Genomic DNA, 12,613 nt, shown 5'->3' on the forward strand with positions numbered 1-12,613 from the left:
TTCACCAATTACGCAGCCCTAGTCGACAGCAGAGCAGAAGTGTATCAGGCCAATCACACCACTATTCCTTTCAGGGGACCAGCCCCAATTAGGAAAGATATCTCCAAGAGAGATACAACCAAGTTATGTCATTTTCATAACGACTATGGTCATGACACCAACGAGTGCAACCAACTTAAAAATGAGATTGAGTTCCTTATTAGAGAAGGACACCTGAGAAGATATGTACGAGCCCCTGGAGGTTCTTAGCGAGAGGCCCAAGGAGGCAATGAGCAGGCACCTGTACGCCAACGCTCGCCCCCTTTATAGCCAGCTCCAATTTCCGGTACATTGTTGACCATCTGCGGCGGCCCACACCTAGCGGGTGATAGTGGGAGGGCAAGGGAAAGGTACTTCTAAACCTTACATCACAACCAGGACATTGAAATGTTGAACGTAGAGGAGTGAACTCCCAAAAAAGCTCAAACAATGGAAGAACCGATAACTTTCTCTGAGCTTGACGCTCAGCATGTCTGATTCCCCCATTCAGATCCTCTGGTCATAGTGTCCAGATCGCTAATATGATCGTTAAACGAGTATTGATGGATAAAGGGATCTCAGTGAACATTATGTACAATTCTTCGCTGGAGAGAATGAAGTTATCAGTGCAAGATTTGGAGCCATGCGACCAAACCATTTATGGTTTTTCCGGCGAAGGTCTCGTGCCAACAGGGTCGATCAGGCTTCCAGTCACAGCAGGAACTATACCGGTGAACAGGACATTACTCACTGCTTTTATGGTAGTTGATTGTCCTTCTATGTATAATGCTGTGATTGGAAGGCCTTTCCTAGTCAACCTGCGAGTCGTGACCTCGATCTGGCATCTGGCCATGAAGTTGCCAAATGACGCAGGGGTAGGATGCGTGTTGGGAAACAAAAAAAAAGTGCAGGAATGTTATAATTCCTCGATCCCCAAGGAAAAAAGGGGCGGATCGGGGGGAAAAGCCGAGAAAATTTTGCTGTTAGTAAAGGAATCACAAGCCCAATCAGGTGAACAGGTCACCAAGTAGGGTGTTGCCTAAAGTGACGATAGGGATTTACATCCTCGCTTTAGGGATTTTGAAGAGAGTTTAGGACTCGTGGAGGACCGTGAAGAGGTCCAACTTGAAGAAGCAGATCCAACCAAGGTTGTGAAAGTCGATAAAATCTTAGAGACAACAACAAAGCAAAAACTGGTGGAATTTTTTAAGGTGAACCAGGAGGTGTTTTCCTGGTCGCATAAAGATATGGTTGGGATTGACCCATCAGTTCTCAGCCATGTCTTGAATATAGACAAAAAATTTCCACTAGTGCAACAGAAAAGAAGGTTGCTCGACAAAGACAAATCAAAGGTGTTAAAAGAGGAAGTTGAGAAGCTAAAGGAAAACGGATTCATCATGGTAGCGTTTTATCCATCTTGGGTCTCTAATCATGTACTGGTTCCCAAGCATAATGGCAAGTGGAGGACGTGTGTGGATTTCACAAACCTCAATAAAACCTGCCCAAATGATTGTTTCCCACTCCCAAGGATCGAGCAGCTTGATGATGCCACATCAGGGGATGAGATTCTATCATTCATGGATTCATACTCTGGGTACAATCAAATTAGTTTGCATACACCTGACGAGGATCGCACTAGCTTTCGAATTGATACAGGGCTTTACTGTTACAAAGTAATGCCTTTCGGTTTGGAAAATGTTGGGGAGACTTACCAGCGACTGGTCAAGCACATGTTCAAAGAGTTGATCGGTGTTAACATGGAAGTATATGTCGATGACATGCTGGCCAAGTCGAAGAAGGCAGAAGAGCACATCAGGGATCTGCAAGAATGCTTCAAGTTCTTGAACAAATATCAGATGAAGCTAAATGCCCTCAAGTGTTCATTCGGTGTTAGATCGGGAAAATTTTTGGGATTCATAGTAAACTAGTGAGGTATTGAAGCTAATATCGAAAAGATCAAGGCCTTGATCGAGATGAAGTCATCTACCAAAATTAAAGCCTCACCAGAAGGATTGCCACTTTGAGTAGATTCATTTCCAAATCAATGGACAAGTGCGTTCCATTTTTTAATCTACTCAGGGGCAACAAGAAGTTCAAGTGGAAGGAAGAGTGCGAACAGGCTTTTCAGGCACTAAATTCTCATATGTCGCAACCACCAATCTTGTCCAAACCAGTCGAAAAAGAAACTTTGTCCATCTACTTCGCAGCCACAGAATATGCTGCTAGCGCAGTTTTGATCAGAGAGGATGATCATGTCCAAAAAGTTGAGTATTATATAAGCAAGAGGGTAGTAGGAGTTGAGTTGTGGTATCTGCTCATTGAGAAATTAGCCTATTGCTTGATTTTGGCCTCCAGAAAGCTGCGACCATACTTTCAAGCTCACCCTATCGTGATACTCACCGACCAGCCACTACGGCAAGTTCTACAGAAACAGAAGCCACTGGTCAATTATTGAAATGGGTAGTCGAACTTGGGCCATTCGATATTTTCTATTCACCAAAAGCAACTCTGAAAAGATAGGCTCTAGCAGACTTTGTCGCAAAATTCACTAGAATCCAGGATACTGACCCGATAGATGAGCCTCAACTCCAAAGTCAAACTCCTGCGTGGAAATTGTTCATGGATGGCTCTTTCAACGAGCACAATGCTGGAGCAGGGTTGATCGTAATCACAATTGAAGGACATCGAATCCACTGTACAATCAGATTCGATTTTACAGTGTCCAATAACAAATATGAATACGAAGAGTTGCTCGTAGGATTAAGATTAGCCAAGGACATAGATATAAAGTCGCTTGAGATCAACAGTGACTCCCAACTGTTGATTAACAAAATTATTGGAGAGTCCTTGGCCCGAGGTCTCAGGATGGTTGCTTATTTGAATAAAGAAAAAGACTTATTAGCACAATTCGAAAAGTATACCCTCCAGCAAGTACCTCACGATCAGAACTCAAATGTCGATGCTTCGACCAAGTTAGCAAGTGCGAAAGATGCTGACACCTTAAACATAGTACAAGTTGAGCATTTGTCCACACCATGCATTCAAGTAGAAGAGTCTTCCCTGGTAATCCAAGTGACAGACACATGGATGACGCCCTTCATTAATTACCTAGAGCAAGGAGTGCTCCCGGCGGATAGAAAGAAAGGAAGAACCCTCTAGAGGCAGTCGGCTCGATTCATTCGAGTTGATGGATTTTTGTACATGAGAGGGTACTCGATGACATTTTTAAGGTGTGTTTCAAAGGAAAAGGCCAAGGAACTAATGCGAGAAGTTCATGAAGGTTTCTGCGGAGATCATGATGGGGGTAGAGTTTGTCAAAAAAGATCCTAAGGCAAGGATACTTTTGGTCCACAATGAATGAGGACTCTGTGGATTTTTTTCGGAAATGTGACAAGTGCCAAAGGTTCTCCAAGATACCACGAGCAACCCATAATGAGCTCAAACAGATGCAAAGCCCATGCCCATTCACAGTATGGGGGCTAGATTTTATCGGGTCTTTACCCACAAGAAAAGGAAATGTCAAGTATGTAGTGGTTGTTGTTTACTACTTTACAAAGTAGGCCGAAGCTAAGCCACTTGGAATAATAATGACCAAGAAGGTGCTAGATTTTGTGGTCAAGAACATTGTGTGTCGGTATTGGTTGCCAAGATAGATTGTCTCAGATAATGGCACACAATTCGACAGTGATCTGTTCACGAATTTTTGTGAGAGGCACGGGATTGTCAAGATTTTTTCATTGGTAGCTCTTCCGCAAGCAAACAGACAGGTTGAAGCTATCAACAAAACCTTGTAGGACACCCTGAAGAAAAGGCTTGAAGAAACAAAGGGGGCATGCCTAGAACAACTACCAGAAGTCCTTTGGTCGTATAGAACGTCCCATCGAACAGCAACGGGCCATACTCAATTTTCTTTGGCCTATGGATATGAAGTCATGTTGCCTATTGAATTAGACCCACCATCACATAGAAGGTTGGCATACGATCAGAGTGCTAATAGTTAGTTATTGATGGAATATTTGGATTTGGTCGATGAAAGACGTGAGCAAGCTTAACTTCAAATGGAAGCTTAACAGCAAAAGGTCGCTTGGTATTTCAACTCTAAAGTGCGTGAAAGAAAATTTGAGATTTGGTACTTAGAAGAATTTTTCTTAACACCCGCGATCAAGCTGCTGCAGTGCTTGAACCTAACTGGGAGGGTCCGTATCAAATTGAAGAAGTCCTCCAACCAGGCACCTATAAACTTGCTCGCTTAAATGGAGATCTCATTCCTTGTTATTGGAATGGAGAACACCTGCGCAAGTATTATCAATAAAACAATTCTTTTTAAAGAATTGGCTTGTATAAATTTCAATTTTTACAAATTTATGACCAAGGGTTAGTTATTCATATGACTAGTCGCTTATAAGTGTAAGATCAATTTTTTGATCACTCGTACAAACACGATTGTCCATTTATTATGAGAAATAAAAGGAACTGTACGCAACCAATTATTATTTCCAATTATTGTATTTATTACAAGTATTTTCTCATTACGTGTGTTATTTTGCTATATTCTCACTTTTATAAGTATTTCTTACGAGCATAAATGTTTGAACAGGTCTTGGTCAAGGAAAGTGACCGGGGACCTTAAGCTCCTCAATCATTTGGTGGGAATATAAGGTACTAAGCTAGCAAAGCATATCAACAGACATATGTAAACACACGAGCAAAATAAGGGAAAGCATACTACGGTACTTAGAGTATTTTTCAATTTTTTTTTTAAATTTTGTCAAATCAAAACAAAGTGTTATGCTAGGTTCGGTCATGTGAATAGATGTTATAATAAATTGCATATATTATAATGTCAAAATAGAAATTTGTTACACTGCGAGCATTTGCTGCTCGGATGTAACTATTAATTAAAAGGAAGTTGCCCTACGTAGGGAAAATTTTCTTGACATTACGAACCATGGTTCGTATGTCCTGGTTACAAATAAAAATAAATAAATATAGTTATTGAGCGACAGGAGCAGTTGGAGGATCTTACTGGGGCTGTTGGTCGACTGTGGTCCCAGCATCCTCTTCGATGCCTTCAATGCCTGTCACCAAAGAGAATGAGGGGGATCCCTGAACTTTCTCCACTTCTTCCAGGTGAGCAATGCACTTTGCCAGCTCAGCCTGCTTCATATGCTCTGGTATATAGTCGAAGTTCGCCTCGGGGTTGCTCTTCCAGAACATGTAAAAGTAGTTGAACGTCACTCCCTTTAACTTCTCCAGGTTGCGAGCGTTGGTTTCTTGAAGAAGTTTGATGCGCTCTTCCTGCTCAGCAGTTTCTTTTCTGCTAATCACCAAGTCATCCTAAAGTTTGGAGGCCTCTTTGAAGTTTAGCACCGAAGCCTCCCTATACTTCTATTTTATCTCAGTGATCTTAACCAAGCCATCCTTGTGTTGCTTCAGCTCCTCGCCTAGTTTAGCAGCTTTCCCCTCAGCCCGTCTCAGCTGCTCAGCATGTCTGGCCTCGACTTCCTTAAGATGCTCGGCAAGTCTTTCCTCGACTGTCTTGATCTCTTTAGCATGCTTGGCAACAATCTCCTCCAAGCAACACCAACTAATACTCATGGTTAGAACTCCCAGCGATCAGAGAAAAAGTAACGATGTTAGTATGAATAAAAGGGGAAGATAGACAACTAAAGCACAACAAAAATGGTGACTTACACTGAGTACTTCATTCAGCATGCGGCTGAAAATTTGGTCAATCTTCATGGAGGAGACGTTGCTGAAGGCTTCCTAGCTATGCCGGTGTCTTGACAGTTTCTTCAGTTTGTCGTTGGCCGAGTTGTAAGCTGTGTTCAGGATAGCCTCAGCCTAAGTCTTTCCTAACTGAGCATGAGGACTTAGGTTGCGAGGACCTAGAGAAGTCGGGTCGAGGGGAGCTTTAGGAGTCGGGTCGAGTGGAGCCAGAGGAGGGGTCGTGTCCTTGGAAGGTGGTGGTGCAGGAGGATCCTCAGTCCGAGCCCTTTTCTTGGAGGTGTTGCAACTGTTTTCCTCAGGGTGTCGCCTGCTTGCTTTCTTCCTGCTCGCAGGAGCTTCGCAATTGATGTTACTGTACAAGTCAAATGCTTCTCCGGAAGGCATAACTGCAAGATGGAATCAAACGATCAGCCAATATAAATTAATTTACTTATAACAACAAGGGAATAAGAGTAAGAAAAATTCTAAGTAGTATACCCGAGCTATTATTATTGGTCGATACATTATTTATGGTACTATTGCTACACTCACTTTCTGCCTCGAAAAAGTCTAAATTTAAACTGTTGATCGCAAATTTAAAGTTATCGTCCCTGTCAAATAAATGATAGGGAATGGGCAAGTTGTCTAAAAGTGAGAAGTGGGTACCATTCTCGTCAGAAGACTCGAGTACGAGCTCAGGGTATTCTAGAAGTTTTTGCTTGCCCTTCCCATGTTGGAAGTTTTTGCTTGCCCTTCCCATGTTGGGAAGGGATGCTAGAGGGTTCCCTGATGGTCACTCCTATTGCCCACCGTCTCGGGGATTGTGGCACATCCTGTTACTGGTTCAGGATCTCCCCTCTAGTGGAGCTCCCTGCTATGGACTCCCTCACTTCCTGGTGAGGTGCTAGGAGGCTGACCAGCCTCAAGTTTCTTTCAGTGACCAGCTCCTTGATGCTCTTCTTGATGTCTGTCATGTTGGCCATGGCTGCAGCCCTTATCTCCACCTCTAGAGTAGGGTTCGGTCGATACCATGGACCTAGAAAATATCAAAGTTCTAAGGACAATATATAAAAGCTAGAAGAAAGTAAAAAGCCAGTAATTAAGAGATTTACCTCCTCGAGTGAAGGCCAGGTTATCGACGACCAGGTCCGTCGTAAGGAAATACTCCTGAAAGTACTTCCCTACATTGGATTTGTACGTGATGTCGCTCAGAAAGGTACGAGCAGACTCTTGGTGGTAGAAGTGAAAGAACCCCGTGTTGTTGTGGTTTGGGTTGGACTTGAGGTCGAACAGGTAGTTGATCTCATGTGGTGTACGCACGGGCCATTTTTTATGATTGTAAAGGATATAGAGTGCTGATAGTACTCTATATCCAGTGGGAGTAATTTGAAAAGGGGCGACCTCAAAATAATTGGCCACCACTTGGAAAAATTCATGTAGTGGCAAGATTTCCCCTGCCTCGATGTGGTACCTCGACCAGGTACTGAAGGCACCTCCGGGCATGTTTTCCTTGTGGCCAGGTGAAGGTTTGACTAGGGTTATCCCAGGAATACCGTACTTCTTGAGATAGTTGTTCACCATCTTCGCTTATATGATGCTAGGAGGCACAACGTACCATTCGACATCAGGCCTAAGGCCGTCGTGAGGTCGGGCTTGAGGTGGGATTTCTGGTGGGGAAGTGTTTATAGGTTGAGGGTTAGTAGAAGGGTCCTCAGTACGAGGGGTAGGTTGGTTAGAAGAAGGGTTGGTTGTTTTCTTTTTCTACGAGCAGTATATTTCACGCGACCCATCACTACAAAAAATTTGATATACAATGACTCACTACAATGTCTTACACCATTCGTGTAAGACATTAAAACTTATCAGGGATTTTAAATGTCTGATGGTGGGAGACATTGAAATTTTTTATTAATGGCTACAATTGGAAGACATTAAAAATGGTGGAAGATGTTGAAAATAGGTTGGATACGTGGGCAGGGGGACATCCAACGTCTCCCACTGGGAGACGTGGGACATGTGGCACGTCTCCCATTGGGAGACGTTGGATGTATAAGGAGGACATCCAACGTCTCGCACTTGGAGACGTGCCACGTGTCCCATTGGGAGACGTGCTGCGTGTCCCACGTCTCGTAGTGGGAGACATTGGATGTCCCACTTACATATTTAACCCTTTTTGCTTCTTCTTCCTTCTCACATATTCGAGACACAGAGAGCAATATACTAAGGGGGCTGCGTTTTTTAGGGTTTTAAGGTAAGTTTTTTTTAATTTTCATGAATTTTAGTTAATTATTTTGAAGAAAAAAAAGCATTGGTTTAGCATTAAGATGAGTAATATACATGATTTTGTGTTAGTTTTATATTTTTATGCGTTTTTTTCTATCCATTGTAGGATTTATTAGTTTTTCCATGGTAGGTTTTTATAGATTTATGATTTCTTCATTTTTTTTAATTTAACCTATCACATTGTATAGATTTCATTAGAGTATATATGTTCATGATTTTTTTTTAAATTTTTATCATTATTTATTTCGAAATTTAGATATATTTTTGTATATATATTTTAAAAAAATTAAATTCTAACTATTTTGTTATATATATAGTTATGTTCAAATAAATTTATTAAATATTTTTTAAAATATAAATATATGAAAAAAAAAATATTATTGAGTTTTTAGGTTATGTAAAAATTTATGGATTTTTTGTTTAGGTTATAATTAGTGGCTCATTGGAGTTTTTTTTATTTTTTTATTAACAATCATTTACTTATTAGATATTTAGTGATATTTGTTTAGTAATGTTTAACATATTAATTAATTTAATTTCGTAGGTTGTGATTTTGTTGGTGAGATTTTAGAGAGTATTTTGCATCAAAATTTCTATATCAATCACACATTTGAGGTAATTATGTTTTTAAAATTACAATAATAAGTTATATATTGTTGGATATTTAGTGATATTTTATTTATTATTTATTAATTTAATTTTATTGGTTTGTGGATTTAATATCGAATTCGATTACTACGTGAAGTAATTTTGCTAGCTTCTGGATTATTAATTGCAAGAGGTACATATATATTCTCTTACTTCTACTTTTAATATTATTAAACAAATTTTAGAGTAGTTTGAATATCTTAAATATCCATCCATAGTGAAGTATGTTCTGAGATTAAAATTGTGTGTTGCGGTGATAACGGAAGGTTGAGAACTTGTGTGTTTTAGTGAAGTAGGTTCTAAGAAATTTAGTTGTGTGATGTGGAGCTATAAGGAAGAAACTTATTGTATGTTGTTTGAATTGTTTGTTTTGCTAATCACATGCAGATGGTTAGGTCACTATTATAGGGGAAATGCTGCCCGATTTTATCTAGGATGATAAACAATTAGTTTTATATAGACATCCTATAAGGAAGAAACTTATTGTATGTTGTTTGAATTGTTTGTTTTCCTAGTCACATGAAGATGGTTAGGTCACTATTATAGGGGAAATGCTGTCCGATTTTATCTAGGATAATAAACGATTAGTTTTATATAGACATCCAACTTTATCACGTGCTTATTTAGTGTCGTTTCTTTTCTTTTTCATATACATAGGAGAATATATGGATAAACAGTGGATGTCAGCGAATAGGTTATCTGCAGAATATAGGAACGGGGTCGATTTGTTCTTAAGGTTTTTTTCGGAAAGTGTGAAAGACCCAAATTTTACTTATTGTCCATGTCTTAAGTGTGGAAATGTTGAAAAGATAGATCTTACAAAGATTAAAGAACACTTATATTTTAATGGGATCAACAAGAGTTACACAATTTGGTATTGCCATGGGGAGATGGCTCCTATTGCTCCAACTCTGCCAAGTAGACCTAAATGAGTGGGGAGGAATATAGTAGAGGAGAACTGGGATCCATTAGATGAAATGATTGACAACGCACATTATGGATCAGGCGTAGACCCAAATAAGTTTGAGACACTCCTTAATGATGCTGAGAAACCAATTTACCCTTGTTGTAAAAGATTTACAAAATTATCTGGGCTTCTTAGGTTGTAGAATCTAAAAGCTAAACATTGCTAGAGTGATAAAAGCATTACTGATTTATTTAGTATTTTGAAGGAGTTATTGCCCGAAGATAATGAAATTCCAATTTCATTTTATGAGGCAAAGAAGACGTTATGCTCATTAGGCATGCAATACGAAAAAATTCATGCATGTCCTAATGATTGCATATTATATCGAAATAGCTTTGCAGATGCAAAATCGTGTCCTACTTGTGGTGAGTCACGATGGCAAAAGAAAATAAATGGTGACGATGTCAAGGAAGGAGTACCTGCCAAAGTTTTGTGGTACCTTCCACCAATTCCTCGTTTCATCCAATTGTTTAGAAATGTCGAACATGCGAAATGTTTGTCGTGGGATGCTAATGAAAGAATAAAGGATGGTCAATTAAGACATCCAGCTGACAACCTAGCTTGGAAGAGAGTTGATTTGAAGTGGCCTTCTTTTGGAAATGAATCTCGTAATATTCATCTAGGTCTTTCGACTGGCGAGTTTAATCCACACGCATCTCTTAGCAGTAAGTATTGTTGTTGGCCTGTTATGCTTGTTATTTACAATCTACCCCCATGGTTGTGTATGACGAGAAAGTTTACGCTTTTGACCTTGTTGATATCAGGACCTAAACAACCTGGTAATGCATTGACGTCTATCTAGCTCCTCTTATAGATGACTTGAAAACTTTGTGGGATGAAGGGGTTAAGGTTTATGATGCATATAGGTAGGAAGAATGTAATGCCCCGAAATCCCTAATGCGTTTTAGTGGCTGCATTAGTAGGCCGGGAGGGCCATAACAGTTTAATAATGCCATTAAATGATAATATGCATGTTTATGTGAATTATATTATAATATGAAGTTAAATGCATGCATGTGGGTCCACATTTCATTACAAGGGCGTTTTGGTAATTTGGCCTGTTGAGGGTGTAATTGAATATTTGTATGCATGTCGGTGACATATTGTTGAGACCACATTATAATGTGGGTTGGTTTGAGCTATTCGGCATGAGATGATCTTGGAATATTAATTAGCGGTCTAGTCATAACAGGTTTAAGTTCGGGGCTCGGGATGAGTCTCGGGGTGATTTTAATGATTAGAGCATTGCCAGGAATCAAAGGGTAATGGGATATGAATTATTGGTGTTTGAGAATATCGAGAATAGCGGGAATTCGAGAGCGTTAATTATGATTAACGAGATAAGTGGGAAATACCAGTTTTTCCCTTGGGAGCCTTTAGAAACCCTTATTTGGCCTAGGGGTATTTCGTCTTTTCACCCCTAAGATAGATATAAGCCATTGAAGGTTGTAGAAAGGTAGTGAAAATAGAGCATCTTCTAAAGCTTCTCCCGTACCTTTTCTCCTTCTATTTTCTTTGTGATTTTTGAGCCATTCTTGAGGATTCAAGCTTGGGAAGTAAGTCTTGGGAGCTTAGGAGTGTGTTCCTCCATTGAAGAGCATCATAATCTGAGCTTGAGGTAAATTTCTAGCCATTAAAATCCCTAGTTTGCTCTGTTTTAGTTCTGGTTTTCAATTGGGATTCCTAGGTTGGATGATTGGTTTTGTTTTGAGTTTTGGCTAGGGTTCTTGTGGTTGTCATGCTTGGGGTATGTGAGGATGGTTTTTGGGTTCATTTTGCACCAAAAATGAGGTTTGGAAGCAGTAGAATCGAGTTAGAATTGAAAGAGTCGAAGAAGGAGGTTTCAGGGGGAGCATCAGTCTAGGGGTAGCTCTACATCGCCCATCAGAGGGCGCTATAGCGCTACACAGGATGTTTGCTGGGCCGTTGGGGGTTCTGAGTATAGAGCTGGGGCGCTAGGGAGCAGCACTGTAGCGCTACTCTGTTCCTCCAGAATCCAGGTTTTGGGTGTTTTTAGGGGTTTTTGGCTCGGGGTTTCAATCTCTAAGATCGATGAAACTTATAAGTGCTTGGCTAGTCTAGGAATAGTTACTTAGAGCCAGGGCCTAAGGCCTAGGTGACTGCTTGTCACATGGCTAGGGAACAGTGTTCCCTGGTTATGACTCTATGTTCATGAGGTAGGTTATGTTGATGACCAGTCATCATGCACCTAACCTGTTTAAGCTAGTGAAAGGATAACTTATCTTTAAAGCCTCGGGGACCCTAACGTCACATGGCTATTGGGAACGGAACCCACCTTAGTGACTTTTCCAATTGTCACTTCTTTATTTTGGGCTGAAAGTCCTAAATGATTATTATAATCATTGTTGATATTATATTCATGCTATATTGTGTTTTCTTGCTGGGCTTTGGCTCATGGGTGCTATGTGGTGCAGGTAAAGGGAAAGAAAAGCTTACCCAGCCTTTAGTGGAGAGCTTAGGTGGTGATGTGTACATATGCGGCCGCTTGACCACCACGGCCAAGGAATTCTCAGAGGAACTAGGGGGTTTACCCTATTTTTGTCACTTAGGTCGGCGGGTTTGTAAATTTGAAACAGTAATGACCATTTTGAGTTGTAAATAACTTGTAAATGTTTTTATGGGCCCATGAATAGTTTTATGTATTAAATAAAATATATACTTTCCTTTTGATTCGTTTTCCACCTTAGCCTATTAATAACACTTAGATTCACATTTTTAACCAAAGGACTCGGGTAGCGAATTAAATTTCTGGTTCACCGTTCACCGTAACTGTTCTGGGGTAACAAGGGCATTACAAAGAATTTAATCCTAGATCGATCTTATTGTGGACAAGTAATGACTTTCCTACTTATGTAAATTTATATGGGTTTAGCGTGAAAGGATATATGGCTTGCCCCGTTTGTGAAGAAAAAACATGTTCTGAATACTTGAAACACTCTAGGAAAATATGTTATATGGGACATAGGA

Source organism: Humulus lupulus, chromosome 5 (genome assembly GCF_963169125.1).
Source record: "Humulus lupulus chromosome 5, drHumLupu1.1, whole genome shotgun sequence".
NCBI classification, from domain to species: domain Eukaryota; kingdom Viridiplantae; phylum Streptophyta; class Magnoliopsida; order Rosales; family Cannabaceae; genus Humulus; species Humulus lupulus.